This window comes from Pararge aegeria, chromosome 5 (genome assembly GCF_905163445.1).
Source record: "Pararge aegeria chromosome 5, ilParAegt1.1, whole genome shotgun sequence".
Classification (NCBI taxonomy): Eukaryota; Metazoa; Arthropoda; class Insecta; order Lepidoptera; family Nymphalidae; genus Pararge; species Pararge aegeria.
This window is the reverse complement of record NC_053184.1, coordinates 14,199,651-14,221,380: the sequence shown is the minus strand read 5'-3', so window position 1 is coordinate 14,221,380 and position 21,730 is coordinate 14,199,651.

The window sequence follows — 21,730 nt, the reverse complement described above, 5'->3', positions numbered from 1 at the left end:
GCCGAATAGTTATTATATACCCATCGTGGAGTACAAAACATACAGGTTCTGAAAGCATTTTAATTGGAGTCGTAATACTTTAGAAGTTAAAAGTACTCTCAAAACTATAACTATGTAAGCTTTCAAAAACGTACTAATAAAGATAAATGTAAGAAAAAACTTTAGAAACCGACTACAAAGTAAAAACAGAAATTTACGTAAATACTTTTAAATTGGTCAAAAATCGATGGAAAGTACATTGGAAAAAAGTAAGACTTAGGTGACTTTTTTAGGAACTGGTTTATTTTTTGGTTTTTATTACAATATTAAGAAACTGCATATTAGCAGTATGTATGTTAGCAACACCATTAAAACAGTTAATATACTATTACAAATTCCCCTTCGTTAAGTTAGTAAACATTGCAATTTAGAGAAACATTTCAATAGCCAGTATGTACAGTCAGGGTTTTATTGGCCTCCCTGATACCCCTAATTTTTCTTCAAGTAAGCTTACTCTAAAGCAGTTTTTAAACGTCAACTCTATCTGTTGAGACTCTACCACCCGAAATTTAGAAATGGAGGAGGCCTATATTCAATACTGATGTATTTCTTAAATCTATGTTTATGTTATTTCTTACCTGCTATTTTGTACATTTTTTGTATCCGGATAAAACTCTGTACACGAAATAAACCTAATTGCGTTAACCACAATAATTGTAAAAGGTAATAATCAAATAATAACTAAAAACGCATTAATTACAATGAATCAACAGTAGTGGTACTTTATTTAAAGGTGCGACTTTATCGTCTTGATCGAAGATTGATTGATAAATAAGCTAAAAAGCTATAGTTAGGGAGACATAATTGAGCGAATTTCCTCAAATTCCACGCAGAGGGTGCTATTATGGCACTTATTAGTGACATACTACTGTGTAGTTCAGCTAACAAAAGGACTAAAAAACATACGTCTTATACTATAATGATACATTATGACAATACATATAATAACTGTAAAGATTTTTCCATGTAAACTTGTATTTTCTATTCGTAGCTATTTCAAAAAATATTAATCTCACCCTTACTTTGAAGGACAAAAGACTTACATGACCAACCTTCATTGCTTTTGATTTTTCCCTTCATAATCTTACGCCTGCATGAAAAATTTGTCTGAACGAACAAACATACAAAAAATTTGAATATACATGTGTCTGAAATTTAAAGCATATTCCAAACACACGTTTGTCGTTCGTTCAAGAATTTGTCGAACCTTAAAAAAAAGTGTGTGTACCTACTTATGCACACGCATTATAAGTACTCGTTTATACTACAAGATAAAAATATTTTCAAAAATTTCATTTTTCGCCTTTCTACGGTTGTAGAAAAAACGACACCAGCAATTGAAAAAAGGTATTCAATATATTGAAAGTTTTATTATATGAGTCTAGTCTATCTAGTTAAATAAAGTTTATTTAAATATCACAAAAAAATATTTCTACATAATCACTTAGGTCGGTGTACTTAAATTTGTAAGACTCATTATAGGACAACCAGGTTACTCAACGTTAAAATTTGAGATGTTTGCACAATTGAATCCATTAAATCACCGAAATGAGCCTACTGTCAAACCTCATAGCTAACTTCAGGGAGTCGGTTTTTTGTGACGGTGTGGGCGCGCATCGTAAAAATTACCTCTCATATTTTTTCCCTTACGCGCCAAAAGAAGTAAGTAACATAAAAAGACAGTAAATTCTAAACAAAAATTGAGAAAACTCTTGAAAACTGTTGATAGTGATGATTATCAACAAATAGCCTTTTAGCAATTTACTTAAACCAAACAAATAAAAAAAAACAAAAAGAATGTTATATTCTATACTAGGTAATGTTGACCATCAAACAATACCCTGTAATATATTGTTTAATACCCTGCACATACAATTCAAATACCCTGGAATATATTGTTTAAAACTTGGACAATTTAATTAGAGAGGCTCAATGCAGATTCTTCTTCAGTTTTTCCTTTGAAACCGCGGTCGCGTACTTTTATCTATTTTTAGTTTTCAACTTTAAGAATCTAGCAGACTACCTATTGATTCGTAATGTTTATAAAAAGTTTATAAGGATATTTAATTAAAACTATTTTATCTGATTTCTTTAATTTTGGATGTCATAAAGTAATAAAATAAGGAATACAAATGAATTAATTGCAATCAAAATTTTATGAAAAAAAAAGTCTACTTTTATTTTTATTTTGTACCATAACTTCTAATAGATTATAGTGGTGAGGACTTCCTCTATGCCGGTAGCAGGTAAAATAATTAACTTAAATTATTTTTTTTACTACATAACTCACCTGGATGTGAGTGATGATGCAGGCTAAGATCGTTAGAACAACATATTAATAGGGGTGTGGAAGTTAAGTTAAAAACATATCCCTTATCGGTTTCTACGTGACTTCGTATAACCGGAAGGCTTAATCGCTTGGCGGTACGTCTATGTCATTAGTATAATAACTAGCCACGGCCGAAGCCTACTACCAGAATTTTTATATCACACCAGAATTTCAGAAAATTCAAAAATTCCAAATTCTTACACGTTGGTTATCGCAGTAGATTGTAGAAGAAGCACAGATGACGCTAGTAGCCGATCTCCGTTATATTTCCTCCGTTATATGTCGTACGAGGCTAGTCGCCTCGTACGACATATACCACAGACAGATAACTGTATTTTGATATGTAAATCAGAATACACCTATGGTAATAATATTATAATTTTATCCATTTCGGATAATTATGATATTTATTATGACTGTGTGTATGAACAAGGGTGTTCAACGTACCATGCGACATATCTGAAATTAATTCCTGTTTTGTCATTCCCTCACTTTATATTCAGGGCTTAATGACGTTGTGATATAAAGCACTATAGTGAAGGCTTCCTCGCTAAGATATCGCGAACGTGCGCGCATTATACATGGAAAAACATGGGTTTGCTCTTACTGGACGTTAGGACAAAAACCAATATTTGGAAGGGGTGCCATTCAAACGCACCCTTTGGCAGTAAAAAACGCGTGATACCTTTGATTAATGGCAAAAACGAGGTATTGTGGTAATGATCGAGGGTTGTTATGTATCAAATTCAAAATTTATTTATAAAGTACTTTTGACAATCTTTGGTAAATCACAAAATATGGTGAATTTGAGTACAAGACTTCTTTTGGTCGCCTCATAAGCGAAGCGTTGAGGTGGGTATTACTGTCAGTTTACGCACACTGAGTGATTCTCCAACTTAAAATTTCACTTTATTTATTCTTTATTGCTTTTATAAGTGAATATAAATAGACAAATGTTGAGAAAAAACACTATTTTTAACACTCATGATATTTTTAAATCTCTTTTTATTATTTAAAATAATTAAAAAATTGTTTAAAAAAGTTCTGTCTTGGAAGTCCGTGTGTCTGTATGTGCGGAACCCGTATCTTGTGGTCACGATAACGAGCGAAATACTTCTCTTATCGAGTTGGTTTTTTTTAGGCTTCAGTATTTTGAGGAATAGAAGCCTATTACTTTTCACGGTATAATTAGATGTAGTTTAATTATTATTTACAAATAATCTCCATTTTATTGTAATGAATGAGATTATGAGGCGTGCACTTTTGGATTTTCCATTTTATAGTACTAATAAAAGAAAGAAAAAGCATATAGCCCACCTGGGGGCAAATAGAAAAACATCGCTTATAAACAGAGCGACATCGACACCTCGCAGGCCACGTTTTCTCGTTAGGTCTTCGTGCTGTTCTGTGTCCACCAACTTAAAGCGTAGGTGTTAAATCTCATGTCTAATCGCACCGGCATCCAAGCCCTTGAGACCTTAACATAGCAATGTTGCAGCAGAGCTAGGCATGATGGTATTTTTTCCCCGGACGAGCTCTGTCACAAAAAGCTGTACCTACTACGGAATATATCTATCTGAAAGATTGATTGTTTACTAGTGAATACGTGGTTTTAATATTTACAGTAATCTGCTTCGTCTCGTAATCCAATAATCTGCAATGGTAAACTATTATTTATGGCCGTAATGGGGCACGCATTAAAATTATGCGGTCAACGTACGTACATACATTTCAACAATTTTAATTATTCACAAACTGCGCATTGGCTAAAATGTAATAAACGAAATGTCGCATGTGTAAAATAATTCACGTTAACATTTTCAAATTAATTCGTTTGTTATCTGACTAATGAACAAAGCCTTCAAATTTCGGGATAGCGAAATGTTAGATAAATAATATGACATGTAAAACTGTTGAGCGCTTTCGGGAATTACTTTTGCCGCAAAAAAAAAATGTTATACATGCACATATTATGCGTTTTGTGTAGGCCTATGCCCTAAAATTCGAATGAGGAATCCAAGGAATCCAATGCAAAATATCATAAACATATGTTTTTTTTTTTATACTTCGCCATCTAGCCCCAAAGTAAGCGTAGCTTGTGTTATGTTTAAACAATTATATATGATATATTTGGTTGTAAAAATTATATAACAATTAAACAACAATTATACAATAACAAGAAATATAACAATTATATATAATATAATTGGTTGTAATGTAAAATAATTTGCGAACTAAAAACAAAACTAAAAAGTTTTAACATTCGATTTACAAATGAACTCTATTGAAATACTTTTTTACTTTGAATATATAATTAGTAAATACGAACATTTATAAATAATTATCATTTACTAACAATGAAAACAAAAAAAAAACTTTTTTTGGATACATTGTAATCTTGGCGTATATTGGCATGGACGGTAGATTAAAAAAATAGGGACAGGTATTTCAAAATGTTTCTTAACTCGAGCTTTTAGCGCAAACAGATCTGTTTTCTTTAGAGTTATGTAACGCCCATGCTACCACAATTCATGTTGATATCTATACATGAGAGTAGTTAAAAAAAATCTCAACATAGTTTTAATGATACATTTTCCAGAACTATTCACGGAGCATCATGACGCAACTTGTCCAAGAAAACAAAAAAATACCCCACAAATTAGGAAGGTAACTTTCGTATTTTGTAAGTGTTTTAAAACTATAATATGAACAGGTTTTAAAGATACGTACATTAAATTTAATAAAGAGGATACATCACCTGAAAATGAATTATCATTACCAAACGGAAAATACAATTTCGTGGGAAATTTTTGCAGTAATCTGCTACGTAATCCAATAATCACTTTTATTTATAGCCGAAACGGCACGCATTATAATTACGGTCAACGTTCGTAAATATAAATACGTACCTTAAACCAGCCCAAATGCTATAATAAATGATGAGCGACGTTTTGTGATGTATTTATAAAGGCGGAAGCATACTTTTAAACGCTACTCGTTTATAAATTTGACGCGTGTTATCAAGCGACAATTCCAGCCTCATCATGCTATCATTCAAGGCACCTCAACACTACCATCCCGGCAGAAACAAAAGCGAGCATTTCTTGTACATTGTAAATCCAAAATTGTCACGCATTGGACTCCGGAGTCCGGAGAAATAAATACAAAGTTTTCATTTTGAGTGTTCTATCGACTTCATAAGAGTTGAGAAGTGTTCAGATGACTTGTTTGCATCTTAGATATAGGCATATCATTACCACTATTCGCTTGTAAATTATGGGTTCTTTTACTCCTCTCCTAGCCTTTGACTGCAATCACACCTGATGGTATGTGGCTAAGATGGTAACGGGCTAGCCTGTTAGGTGTATATAAGTGTATCATGAATAGGTACTCAAGCCCTAGGTACGTTATTGTCATTTATATTTTACTAACAGTAGCCTGCGACTTCGTGCGCATTAATTACGCTTTTTTACTTACTTATAAATCCCGCAGGAGCTGTCACTTTTCCCGGCGATATTTGTGGTAAAAATAAGTAATTTAATCATGTAGCACTTACATTTTATGAATCTATAATCTAAATTTTTCTTAGCGCGCGCAAAATAATGGCAAAATTTAGTAACTTTAGGTAATTTAAATGACCTCTAATTTTTTTGACAAAAATGTTTATAGCCTATTTCACCGTGATAAAGATTCTTTCGGTTGGTTTAAATCGGTCCAATAGTTTCGGAGCCTATTGGATACAAACAAGCAAACTGAAATCTTTCCTGTTCATAATATTAGTATAACTGACAAACGGTTTGTTTCTCCGACGGACCCAAGCAAACTCAAATATTAACGCAAATGATACGCAAATTTAAGAGCTTGCGTATTTTTTTTTATCGTTTTCATATTCACTACTATAAAAAGTAATTCAAACTTTTTACCGAAATAGACATATAAAGATATAGTGGTTTTCCTTTTATCGAAATCTTTCTTTCGCGTTTATCAATACGGGGTACGTCTTGGTTTCCATTAACAAAGAAATATGAATATATTCTCTACTTTTCTTAGATTTATTAAAGGTATTAGAGGAAAATTGAGAAACGTTATTCATGCGCAGGTGTGGTGACGATTTGCTAACTTGCCATATCTCTGTAAGAAAATTGAGTTGGGAAAATTTCAGGGAAACTTAAGTTTACATGGAATACTTTGTACCTAGCTATGAGTTACTTGTAGCAGTTTGATTTATTCCACTTATTTACAATTACTGTGCATACTTCCTCGTGTAAAATAGAAGAATATCAAAAAAAAATATCATGCAGAATAGCCGTCAAGTTGCAAAGCCGTTGTGCAAATTAAAGTTTGTATTGTTAGAATTTACTTATCGGAAACTGGTGTGGAATAAAGTGAAATTTACATTTTTAAATGAGTGGTATGTTTAAGCCAGTAATATCGAAATGTAAATAAAGGCTATAAAAAGTTTTTATTCACCAAAAGCTCAGAATTAAAAAAAATACAGAATCCTCATTCAGCAATTTTTGCACGCAGTGCATTGTGTTCAAAAAGAGTAAGAATGCCCTGCGCACGTCTCACTTGACACCCGCAGAATGTTGCTAGCTCACAATTTTTTTCCCATTTTCCCATTTTATGGTAAAGGCTTAGAACATTAGAGGTAAAATAATTACTGTCATCTGCTAAATGGCATGAATAACTACTAAAGTAAAGTGGTATTTGATGCTTCAATATCCGTCATGTACACGGTTTCTGTATGTTCTTAATTCTGTGGCAAGAATTTTAAACATAGGTTATAAAAAAATTTCATGTTAGTGATTTCGTTTCATTCACTATTGTGTAATTTCATCTTTTGAAATCAAAATTAAGGTTTACAAATGAAAATATTCATGGAATAATTTTGTTAAATAAACTATTTCTTAATCCAAAAAGCCAATAATTATATCGTTATGTGAAAAAAATAAAAAAAACTAACTTTTTTTGTCCTCGGTAATGGTTGAAAGTGTGGAGCACTTATGAATATTGTCCAATACCTAACTTATTTCTAGAAAGTTGGTAATATCCAGATTTCCTTTAAAGACCATTGAATACGCTTTGGAGGGGTTCGCTTTTTAATGGCTGAATTCATAATTTTTAGTAATGTATTGGATACTTTACCTTATTTTTATAAAATGTATGTCTAAATCTAGATGAATAAAATAAAGTAAAAATATTTAAACGTTTATTTTATGAAATTAAAAAATAAATGAGTAGACCTCCAAAAAATACCTAAAATAAACAGCCCTTAGCTTTAGGGAATTAGTCACATAAATTAACGTATTATAATGATGATTTTATTTGTATACTATTTGTCTTTAGTCTAAACACGGTAAATGAGAAATAATGTACTACTGATACTGTACTGTTACTGTTGAGGAAAAAACAGAACGATAATTAGAAAAATATGCTAGGGTCATAAAACCCTTTTTAAACAATTTAATGTCTTTATTGCAGAACCCTAAAAACATCGCAAACGCGAGTTAATAGCCAATATGCGAAGCCGAAATTGCTTTTGTAACGTTGTTTTCCCTGTAACTAATATTGCCTTAAATCCATTATCACCATCTTCTATTACGGGAGTATCGAACCATGGTTTCTTATTTGTCTTTTCTTTTTAATTTCCATTAAAACAGTCTGAAAGCATGACGGTGTAAAAACCCCTATTTGCAGTTTGTCTACGATGCTCTTTATATGAGGCGTTAATTGAAAGGATTTTTACTTTTCACGGTTTGTTAGAGATTCCTGGGTAAAGATAGACAATTATGGGAATCGATCCTGCATTTCTTACGCAACAATGTCCTTCGCTTCTTACGAAATAAAGAAATAACTCCATAAAATCAGAAGTATCCCTTATCCGTAATTCTCGTCAATTTTCTTACAGACAGTCAATCATAGAGTGCATATTTGTCACTGTTTCTAATGACACAACAACTTGACACTGACTTTGACAAGTCTAGGTGACAAATATAAAATACTTCTATGTATCTAATTTACAGAATCTGTACCTTTAAAGTTCTAGAGAATCCTTTTTAGGCCTACACTCTACCAAAGAAATCATTTTATTTATTGAGCCTGACTAAGCTCTTATTTATTTATTTAATTATTTATACTCTTTATTTGTACACCACTCAGAAAAACGAGATAAAAAAAAGAACAAACACATGAAGAATAAATCATAATCCAAGCATACCCTGAATAACTAGAACTATATTCTATTAACTATGTTCTTAAGATAACAAAGAAGTTCTAAGAAAATGAACGAATTATATTTGTTGGATCGATCGCAATCGATAACTACGTAATAACAGTGAGCAGCATTCATATTTGTGTTTTAATTTATTATTATTTAGTTGCTTCGCGGCCAAAAAACGATGAACTTGGCAGCTTAGTGATGACTTGGTTATAAAGGTTCACTCAATGATTCAATATGTCTAGGCCTGCTGTTCAATTTAACTTAATTTAGTTTAATAAAAAAAGTAAGTAGTTTATAAACTACTTGCTTGAGTGATCAAGGTCAGTAGTATTATATTATATTGGCCACTGGTTTTTGACCGTAGTGTTTAATTCATAAATACAATTGGCTACCCATAGTAATATTTCGCTTAGTTAGCTAGTTAATATTTCACTGTAGGTACTGAATTTATAATAACTTCAACTTACATGCATATTTCGCAATATTGGATACTTTATAGCCCGTATATTTTGAACCAGATAAATCGAACCGCTGAGCTGTTTTCTGTTATAACATTCCTTCGAAGACATCTCAAGTGGTTATCCGTAATATTAAATTCTGTATGCAATATCCATAATACGCTTGCTTACATCTAAAGAAACTATATGGTAAGAACCAAATATTATATATAAGAAAAGTCGGCACTGATGAAACAAAATATCATTATCATCGTCGTCACTACAACCAATCGACGTTCACTGCTTGTCTTTTGTAAAGAGCTAAAAAATCAACGGTCCTGGGCAGGGATGAAAAAAAACATTATGGGTTTAGAAATTAAAGTCTTAAACACATAAAAAAACATAAAACACTATTCTACATAACAAAAAATGCATTGTAGTGTGGTTATGGTTATAACTTCATATTTTAAATAACCTATATGGTTATAAAACAATACTTCAGAAGCAACCTGGTCCAAGAAAAAATCCACAAACCAGTCTAGCATTCGTTTTGTTTACACTGTCACGTTTTTTGTTTTCATGGAAATGCCATAAAATTACTTGAAAATCTTCTATTTATTTTTGATATTCTAACTTAATTTGAATATAGATTAGAACGTCTTTTTACGATTTGCTGTATCAGACCGCAGAATATAATATTATACCAAATGTAATTTATCATATCCATTAGATTCATAATAGGTATATCAAGATTTCACTGATTAGTTCTCTATCGGCATATTTCCATTTGCCGAAGAATTTTACCGTAAAAAGGCGAACCCTTGGAAAAGACCTTTCCCGGGATGAAATGTAAATATACGGTGATATGAATATAAATGCCGGCTAAGTAGATCGTGGGGTTACTGTAACGGTTCGACTCAGTTTGTTATTGCAAGTTTGCCATATGCGTGGAGCGGCGAGATAGTGAACCGTACCTCAGAAGGAAATCTAAATGTTTTCTGGCATTTTGCCCCTTGAATCTAAGGTTAAACATTTGTAAGACTTATAAAGCCAGAGATAAACTCAATGATTTAAAATTGTAGCAGTTTATAACTTGCTATTTTTTTTTATAAATTACCGACTAGTAAGTAAGTTAAAGAACATCTCTTGAACGAATGAACGTTTTTTTTTATTCCACTACAATTTAGACCTTGATGCAATCTTACATGATGTTAAGCGATGATGCAGTCTAAGCTGGTAGCGGGCGAATCTGCTAGTGAGTCATACCCCTAATCGGTTTCTACGCGACATCGCACCGGAACACTAAATTGCTTAGCAGCACGTCTTTGTCGGTAGGGTGGTAACTAGCCACGGCCAAAGCCTACCAATATGCCTTCTTGATGGCCACTTTAGGCTCATTGAGCTATGCCCTCTATTAATCTACTCATTTCTGATTTAATCATTTAGCACTCCAAGCAATGTTTGCACCGCATATCCTTAGCGATAATTAGTTTTCTTAATAGTATAGTTTGCGACAACCTAGCTATATATAATCAATTTTACATACTATGTTTACTTAATAATGAGAAAATCTTGTTTAGTTTAACAGCAAAGGATTAGTGATAAAGGAATATTCGGTCGTGCGGGATAAGAAGGTGTGAAAACGTATACTGCATTTTCAATTTTAAAGTAATTACATTCGAAATTAGATCTTTCGCTTTTCAGCGCTACATAATCTTCAAGCCCTCGAAGTTCAACCTACAACTCTAAAGCTAAAAAGTTTCTGCAATTGTTTTAATAGTACTTATAGTACGGCCAGGTGTCTACCAGGATCATAAGCAACAATAATTTTCAAGAAGACTTTTATGAATGTCTGAATTGACTTGATAGCTTATTCCGTTAAAAAAAAGACAGGCTCATTTTACCCCTGATAATCATGAAGTCCCTTCCTGATTAAATAATAATAATAAGGAATTCAAATATAATATTATATACGTTTCTCCAACTTAAGGTTATGAGGATAACTCTTTTTTTGTGATTTTCTGTGGTCTGGTCGGTTGGAACCATTTTGTTATTGCTCCCACCCTGCCAACAGAAACGTGCACACAATTAAGCGCTCCGGTACAATGCAGTTTAGAAATCCAGTAAGGTAAAACATCATCATCACACATCACACAAAAAAACAACCAGAATGCTATCCACGTAGCATATTTGAGTACCGACCTAGAACAGTCTTCGATTCTAATGTTGAAGGAATAAAGGAAGGAACACAATTTAAAAAAAAAAAAAATCATCATCATATCAACCAATTATCGGTCCACTACAGGGCACAGGTCTTCTCCCCCAATGAGACGGGCTTAGGCCGTAGTTCACTATGCTGGCTGGCCCAGTGCGGATTGGTGGACTCCACACGCCTTTGATAACTTTATGGGGATCTTTAAGGCATCCTTCACCGTTAAAATAAGTAATATTTTACATGCTTAAAATGCACACAAATTATAAAAGTTAGAGGTGCCTGCAGGGATATGAACTCGGTCCCCCGAAAGTAAAGCCGAAACCCTAACCAATTGGCTATCACCGCCTCATGTTAAAATAAACTTTTACAATTAGTGGTATCTAATAGAATGGCCAGAAGTCCTCATCATGTGACTGTACATAGGATAGTAGGTATAATACGCCGCGCGACATTACAACGCACGTATTGTAAAGGGCGCCGTGAATATGCATATTGTCTCGTACGAGTCGCGAGAGCACTTCTACGGAGACGCTAACAATAGGCCAAGTGTAATTTCAAGTTTTTACGGCTTTATTGTTGTAAGTATCTTTTGATTTAAGGCTTTAAGCTGCCGGTTTATTCGTGGAGCTTTTGGCTATAAAAGTTTAAAAAGTTCTGTATTTAAACCAAAGTATGACCATAATCTCTTCCAATAAAAAGAAAATAAGAGAGACTTCTTTGGGAAGCTATATCATTTCCTCCTTAGTCGATTACTCTTAAGAGAGGTCGTGGTTGACGATGATATATTTTCTATAGCTACAGCAGCCGTCGCGATGCGCCTCCACTTGTTACGGTCTTCAGCGTTTCAGGAACATTAGAGTATGGAGCTTTGTGTTGCGGCTTTTATTACGTCTGTCCAACGCGTGGGTGATCGATATATAGCTATATTATGTAGGCAAGGGTACTTTTGATTGATCAATTAAATAAGTAAGGATCTCATAAGGCTCAAGTTCACCCTAGGAGAAGGAGAGAGCTATACTTGCTGTATCTCTATGTGATCAAATCAAGAATGAGAAGATCCGCAGAAGAACCAGAGTTACCGACGAGTTCAAAGAGTAGCGCAGCTAAAGTTGTAGTGGGTGGGGCACATACTCGGAGAACCGATAGATGTTGATGTCCCAGGTTGTCCAAGTGGCGACCTCGCACCGGTAAACGCAGTGTCGCAAAACACCTCACGAGGTGGACGGATGACGTCAAACGCGTCGCAGGAAGCCGCTGGACCCAGGACCGTGTTATTTGGAACTCCATATAAAAATATGTGAATTATTGCCAGAAATACTGAATTTAAATTTTAAAGTAGGGTTCAAAGGGTTACTAGGTCAAGTGGGGTATCATATAAAAGGGTTTCATTTGCATATTCTGAAATAGGTGTTTATTACCTTTTAAGCCGCATAGTTTCGTATTTATCACAATTTACAAACTCTAAAATAATTCAAGCTGAGTGAGATTTATGTTAATAAGAATTACGCGAAAAATTGCTGGCTTTAGGTCTTTTGTAGGGAGTCCCAAATCTTGTTTCACTAACCTCCAGCGTCTCCTTTGATGACATCGATGCTATTACGAGTGCAGGCCCAAAACTCCAGCACCTTGAGCCCCAGGCGTCCGTTGGTTCAGAGTTATATCTGTGACATTCATGTTTCTCGACTCGTTGGGCTATGTCGGTAACTCTTAGGGTTTTAGCTGTAGTAGAGTTCTTTGTGACTGCTGACCAAGAAAGCCTTTTTTTCGGTAAAGGAATTTCAGTACCAGCCCGCATTTAGGAAATTGGCGGCGTCCACCTTCATGCCTCGTAGAACACGTTGAGTCGGCCCCGGTTATCGTCAACTTACTCTTGATGGAACTTTATTAGGTTGCAGAGGATAAGCTTTTTGTGACATAGGTCGTCCGGGCAAGTACTACCGCCATGCTTGTTTCTGCCTTAAAGCAGCTGATATTAATCTATTAGACTAACAAAGCAAAAATTTGTCAACTGGGCGTACGTACGGAAAAAATATTTTTGAGTTCCTGCTTTCACCTTTAAATTAAGACCTGCGATGTATATTATGTGTAATAAGTTAATAAATAAATAAATAAAAGCTTTGCTGTGTTCCAGTCTTAAGGCACTCATTGCCGCTGTAATAACAGACACATGAGCTCTAATACCTACGCCGTGTGCGTGCACTGCAATTCCATCATCCATCATTCAACACAATTTCACACAAATCACATCAAATGCCGGACTATCTGAGTGGCCGTTCATTTATTATTATATTTTTATTGATTTTATAATCTCTGGGTTTTCTGAGGATTTCTTGATTTATGATTTGATGACGTAGGTACTCCAAACAAAGCTCTCTCCATCGCCAGCTGACATAATCCGAGCTTCCTTATGATACCTATATATTTAACAACCGTTAACAAGAACATAACGTCTCTGAAATAATTTCACTCCATAACAAAAGCAAAGTTGTTATTTACACTAAGACAATAGTATTTTCTATGTACTTACTAAGCATGTAGAAATTACCCGAGTCTTAAATACACACAGTACGAACGTTAGTTTAGGAACGTGGTTAACATTTAAAAGCTTCTCAGAGTCTACATTGTTAACGCAAAACACGCCTCGGCAACGAATTTAATTAAGGATTATTAGCGTAATCGCTGCGAAAGCCAACTAGCTCCGATAACTAGGTCAATGAATATTTAAGAAGCTCTTGCGGTTTCGAGATGTATGCTCCGCGAAATTTGGCATGTGTTTAGACATTCTGTCATGAAAGGAAATGTGTAATGAAACACAATATTATCTTCGCCCTTCGAATTCTCCGGGCTCGGTCTACTTTAATTTACTTCATCTTTATACACATTATTATATTATGCCAGGGTTATTTAAGTCGGTAGCGAATAAGAAACGGAGTCATACGAGTAACATTATTTAAACCTTTTTTTTTTGGTAAGGTACGTAGTAACAAAAGCAAAAAAGCATGTAAGTACCTACCTCATCATCACATCTTCCCATTACCGGCCCACTACAGAGCACGAGTCTCCTCCCACAAGGAGAAGGGGCTAAGGCCGTTCCACCACGCTGGCCCAGTGAGGATTGGTGGGCTCCACCTTTGAGAACATTATGTAGGACTCACAGGCATGCAGGTTTCCTCTCGATATTTTTCTTCACCGTTGTAGCAAGTGATAATTTAATTTCTTAAAACGCAATTAACTTAGAAAATTTAGAGGTGCGTGCTGCGATTCGAACTCTGCCCCCCGAAAGTGAAGTTGAGCTCCTACCCAATGCGCTATCACCGCTTCTAAGTACATTAGTTCTCAGTTTAAAATAATGTATTTGGGATATTTTTTTGCTACTGGTCGCGCGTTGGCGGCGAGGAAGGATGCGTTTCCGAGCTATTCTAATGGGATTTCCGACAAGCGACGAGTAACGGCTTACTGCACCGCTGGTACACTAGAACAGTTTAAAAAGTGTAAGCTTTTTGCATCAACATTTTGTTGGCGGTTGTCATTTAAAAATTAAATATTTCAACAATCCCTAACGATTTCAAAACTCTTTTTTTTACATAGTAACAACGAAAACGCTTACTGGCTACGATTGACAATATTATGACATGTTATCTGTATAATTACTTTTCATTTAAAAACAGTGGAAATAGCTTTTTAGGTTTCTTCACGATGTAGCCTTAACTTTTAAAAATAATAAGTAGTAGTTTTTACAAAAAAATATCATTTGCAACTTGCATGTTTTGTTCTAGGTTAAAACACTGTTCGTGACTTCGCATAAAATATTATTTCACGTCAACTTTTTTGAAGCCTAGTAAGTACCTAGGTTGGTTTATAAATATTTCCTATGGAATATGCATATTTTAACACAAAATCAGAATCAGGATTATGTAATTCGTTCTCTTTGGTTTACATCTTGCGTTGTCAGCTTTAATTATTATTTTTTTATTTAGAGTAAGGCAATTATTTCCGCGGTATAACTGGGGCTCCAGCTGAATACTGTTGTTTGATAGAGCATGTTGAAAGCAGCTCAGCTGGAATCTTGTCAATGCTTGGTCTTTGTGTCAAGATAGTCCGAAAAGTGTAGTATTCTATTATTCTATATTGCTTATGATCAAAAGTTTGAATACCAAAATTTGAATGGAATTCGTTTACTCCGCTGCAAGATTTGGTCGTTTATTCTTCTTCCTAGTACCTGTAATTTTTGAGGACCTGCTGATCGGGTTATCGTGTGGTTCAAATAACCAACAACTTATATTATTTGAGTATCAATTGATTGCTCAAGTAAGGGTAGAGATGGGCATTGCTACCCTTTCTTGAACACTTAATTAATGCTTGAGTGTTGTAATCGTGGTATGATTTATTAATATAGATATTTATTATCTTCTTTCTTTCTAAACTAAGGATAACCTTTAGTTATCTGTGTACAAACATTATGACAAAAAAAAATAACTATTTACTTTGAATTAGTTTCAGTTAGAATTAAAAGTGAAGCGCTAAGAATGGTGCGACAAGGTGGCTGCATACTATAATATAAATGTTTGTTAAAATATGGTAAGTTGAATAGTATTGTAGCATTAATAACTCTAAAGCAAGGTACAGATAGATCGTACTTTCAAAACAGATGTACATTTTTCTAAAGCTGATTCTCGAATAATAATGTAGTATGATAATATGACACAAATCTATTTTTAAAACGGAGCTAGTTACCTTAATTGGAAACTGCAAAGTTGGTAACATGACAACGCTCATCATGCTAATTTCTGGAAAATCGTTTGCGTTTGACCTATACCGACGACGTCGTTAAATATATTTCGTTTGCTCTGTCTTCTTGACATATTACTTAACCTACATTTGCATTTAAAAATCAAGTAAATCTAAATTGTGAGAATTACAAATAAATATAGAAATATGATTTCTGAATTATGAGACGCAGACATTTTTAAACAGATAATTTTCAGATATTCTATCGGTATATATAAAAATTTATCCCTCTTTCCCTGTGTTACGCTATAACTAAAGAATGACTAAAGATTTCGTCCCACTTTTTTATAAAGTTTTCTACTTCGTGGAAGGTTCTTACAGAAAAAACTACTGGACCGATTATGGTGAATTTATTTTGTATATATTTCAATGGATTCATATATGATTTGTAATGCAGCTTTAACGGACAGGGCGAAGTCTTCCAGGCCCGTATAAAAATACACAGAAGATTGTTAAATTAAGTTTCATATGATTTCAACCATAGTCTGCAAATTTAGGACTTACAACGTTTTTTGTAATAGAAAATATAATATTATAAATATTTTAACGTAACGTATTATGAAATTTGCATGATTATAAGCCTAGGGAAGTGAGCAAACATAACATTCCAGAATGGAACAATGCGGAAAGTTCCAGAATGGAACAAATAATACAAAAGTTCCACATATGCATATTACGTACTTCATACATTCGCCGAGTTCCATAATTAAATAAACTTTCAGGTAGGCAGGAGAGTTTTTAATATTCATAGGGCGTCCCGGTCCTTGTAAATGTTTTATTCGTTAATGAATCTACGGTATTAGGGTAATCATGCCAGGCCGTGTGTGGATTAAGACTTTTAATGATTACTATTTAATGGTAAAATGATAATAACCAATTAAACAAAATTCAAAATTCACTTCTTTCAAGTAGACTTTTGTTTCTATTCCAGAACAAGTTCGCACTTGATTACCAATCTCACCGCTGGAAAGTGATGATGCAGTTAAAGATGTTAACAAGCTTACTTGATAGGGGTATGGCAGTAACATTAAACCTATACCCATAACTAACCTAAGGCATGTTTGCATTTAAGCACTTTTAAAACGTCAACTCTGTCTGGGACGACTCTACAACCGTTTAGGAAGGCAGATTCTACCATTCTATTTCTATCTTTCCCAACGTCAAAATTATCATCAACATCAACATTTAATAATTCATTATTCGGTCTTGTGAGAGATGAAGCGGAGCAGGGTGATTCCAGAAAACTAGTAAACATAAATTATAAGTTTTTATTAAAGTGTGAGATTGTAAAACTTAATTGTACATTTACTATCTTTTAGGTTAGGTACATAACTTCTTCGTACCAGCGGTCTAAACTTTTAAGGAAAAAGTGCTTCACTGAAACTTAAAATGAGCTATGGCTAGCGAACATCTTACCTACAGTCCAGTTTATGTTCTACGTAACTAACATTCGTAGCGCTAAGACTATAACAACTCTAATCCGACTCGACTTATCCTAAAACATTGAAATTTGAATTTTATCTTCTTTCACATAAAGCAAACTGTAACTGTCAATATTGTTATGCGAGAGGTATTCGTGGCCTATTTATAGGAGAACTGTATTATTTATCAAAAACATATTTAATGCCCTGGATTAAAAATACTCGACAAAGCCTGACGTCAGAATCACGTTTCGTAGAATAGATCTCATCATGCGGGTTTTATTAAGGATTTTCCCTTTTTTCGGTACTGGACCGATATCAGAATCATTCAATAAAACCATAATAATTATGTTTTTGGATTTCAAATATTTGTTAACGCCTGACGTCACTATCGCGTTCGGTAGCCTGGACTTAAAGTAAGACTATTGTGCGGGTCATATTATGGTTTTCCTATCAGCTCAAGTACAACGATTTAAAAAAATATTATAATATAAACCGTCTTTGTTTAACAACAATAAAGCAATAAATAAATATTATCTGCAAAATTTTTAAGTTAGTGCCAAGTAAGATGTTATAATTACTAAGTATAATGGTCTGCCATTATACTAGTAATTTTCTATATTTTACCTGGCACCGACGTAAAAATGGATTTGGACATATTTATTTTTTGCTTTTTAGTTTTTTAACAAAGTCAAGGTTTTTTTCAAGGTTTTTATTGGATAGGTTTGCAGTTATCTGAGTTATGTCCAAATGTTAACTGCTTATAACATAGATGTGCCTATAATCACATAATCAAAAACCTATAGAAACGGTTTCTTTCTGTGATTAATGCTGTTTATATTCGTACATACTAACAGCTGTGGGTATCAGTTTGTTACCTAAATATGAACCACTGCACTGATCTTGGCAAAATTTAACACACATATAGCCTGCATTCCGAAGAATGACAAAAAAGTAAAGTACCAGGATAAAATTCCCTGGTATTTCAATAAATAAGCCTCTCTCTGTAACCTCAAATACACAGCATAATCCTTGAACGGATCTAGGAGACCTTTTGCATAGAGCTAGCTTGTTGGAAATAGAATATTTTATATGCGGGAAATACGAGATTTTTGAAACTGAAAAACCGTTTCCAAATTGTTCGTCATACATAAAAGAAAGTAACCAGCACTGAATTATTATTAAGTAACGATGATGGTAATATGTTTATTAAATCCTGTTTCATTCAAATCACAGCAACACAATCCGTTTATCTAATTTGTATTATTCTGTTCAAAGCTTAATAGGTACAAAGGATTATCTGTAACAGACGTCTCAGCAGCCGTCTGTCTGTAGGCTTAAATTTTCATTATATATTTTACTGGATAATTCACTGCAGGAGCGGCGTGAGCACAGGGAGATAGAACGGATTGTACATGCAACACTGAGCATTCGATTACGAGCTTATTATCCGCTATTATTTATCTTTTCCGCCATATACTAGGCTATATCTAATAACAAGAGACAATTCCTGGTTCACTGCTGTTGCTGAAGTATCACTCGTTATAATTGATACCAATTTATCCAACGTGATTTCATCTTTATCTTCTTTCTCTCTACATATTATAAAACAAAGTCAACTGCCGTGTCTGTGTGTCTGGGCGCGAAAAATGCCAAATAGATACGGTATTTCATACGGTTTTCATTACTCAAAGCTCATGCGGAAGGTTTTAGTGTTTATTTTGTTATGATTTTCTGTAAATTGGTTGAAATATAAAGTTTGTTAAAATTTCATACTGACTTGGAGCTTTACTTGCGTACGCCGCGAAAATGATTGATGATATATAGAAATAATTTACTACATGTTTAAAGTAATCATTATAAAAAAAGTCCGCGAGGCTTATATGTCTAACTACTATGGTTAAGCCACAATCATAGCTTTTTGTTATTATTTGTCCATCCAAACACGGGTACAATCAAAAGATGGTGATTCCTATCATTATATAAATCCTTATCCAAATAAATAGTTTTATAATTAAGATTGATTATGTACATGCAAATACCATATTGGACTTATCATTTAGAAGTTACGACGGGTATAGAAATGCTAAATCAAGAAAAATTCCGCGAGCCGCCCAGCCGCATATTACGAGTTTGGAAATAAAACTGGACCCGGTAGAGTGCTACAATTAGGTTCTAGGTTTTTTTAAGAGATTAAAACCGGTAATAACCGATTAGGTGCAGATAAACCTAGTCTTAAATGTATACCTACAGGCCTTTGCCTTTCTCAATAAATTGACTATCTGACTATATTTTGCACTTAGCACTTAACATTTTGCACATAGACACACGCTGTAGTCCGTGTCTTTTTTCGGTTTTTAAATAATCTTGCAGGAATCGTTACTTTTTCCGGACCTTTCATAGTATGATTGATAAACAGTTTGAGGGAAAAGGAGTAGTTGATTGAGAATTGCATTTTATTTTCTAATAATACTAATAATAAGTTATAAGTTATAATACTCATAAGTATATGTAGTCCTAGTACTACTCCAAGCCTCAAAGTAAGCGTAGCTTGTGTTATGGGTACTAAGATGACTGATGAAAACTTTTATGAATAATATACATAAATACTTATAATACACATATAAAAACCTAGACGCTGAAAAACATTCATGTTCATCACACAAACATTTTCCAGTCGTGGGAATCGAACCCACGGCCTTGGACTCAGATAGCAGCGTAGCGGCCCACTGCGCCAATCGGCCGTCAAAAGTAGTTGGCCTTCTTAGATATAAAAATTATTATACCAAAAATACCCATTATTATTAGTAAAATAATTTTGTTAAAGGGCGCGTCAAGCAGGATTCGATTGATCAAAATTACTTTCGTAAGTTTCGTATCCCTGTAAGTCATTCATTTTAGTGGATTACACGTAAAAGCTCTTTCGTACCCAAAGGCAACCAATAATCGGCTTTTTGACCCATCATTGATGGTAAATGAGCGAAGAAATATCCCGTTTAAGAAGGACTTTTCAGGGCCCACTATAGCTATAGAAAATAAAAGGGTGAGTGTAAACAAAACGAGGTCAACGACCTGTTCATATACCGCAGTTAGGTTAGCCTAATTGCCTTATGGTGGTAAGCATTTTCGACTACGGATCCCGAGAACCTGGGTTCAATTCTCGACAAAACAGTTTCCTGAAATATCAATTCTCAGTATTATCAGGAATTAAGAAAATTATCATTAAATTTTGAACAAACTTCGAAGTTGTTATTATGTTTTAATTAATAATAATAATTATTATAGGGATAGTTATTATGGAATAAATTAAAATAGATTAACTATGAATTTCGAAAGATTCTTCAAAATAATTACCATTACAGTAGTTAGCAGTGTTTACTATCTCGAATAGTTAAATAAAGTCTTTAAAATTTCTGAGATATTATATACAGCTAAAAACTCTAGCTACTGCTAAAAGCTAAAGCAAATCCCCTCCCGAATCGTGAAACCACTAAACCCAACAATCGAATATAGGAACTTTAGTTTTTGGGAGAGTATTCGCAAGCAATGCTGTCTCTAGTGACTTTATTCTAAAATAGATAAGATGAACGAGGTATACGCGAAATGAAATTCAAGTAGGTACTGTAAGAAATGTTCAGTTTAAAGAAAACTAAAAGATGGGGTAAAGTTGTAAAATTTTAAAAACAAAGTTGAACATTGGCGTGAAACTGCTAGAAAACTTAAAGTTGGTTTAGCTTCACTACACACTGCTACGAAGGGAAATAATTAAGCTAACTATAAAATAGTTTACATTCAAATTCGCAACCGTGTTGCGCGACTTTGCTGTGCCAAATTTCGAAAACATCAATCAATTTTATTCTTAGAACTTTTATAAACGATTTGAATGGATGAATACTCTTTTATTGTACAAAAACGAAAAAAGTAGTAATAGATAAGGAAACATTTTATAGCAAGAGGTGGCCTTATCGCTACATAGTTATATCATATATGTGTGTAATTTAAAAATGGAACCATCTTTTACTCCGAAACAAGGCCGCCAAGAAGGCAACCAAGAACTGACTTGCAAAAAGGAAAAAAATATTTGTTAGCTGTTCGTAATTCGTCATTGATTTTGAAAATATTAGTATTTGACAAAATTAGTTATGAAGACATATTTAAGAAAAGTACATTACTGCAATAGCCAGCATAGAAGTCATTGATGGACAAACGTGTAAATATTTGTGCCAAAAGCCTTGGCCACAACTAGACATTAGTTAATACTTAGACATAGTACTTTTT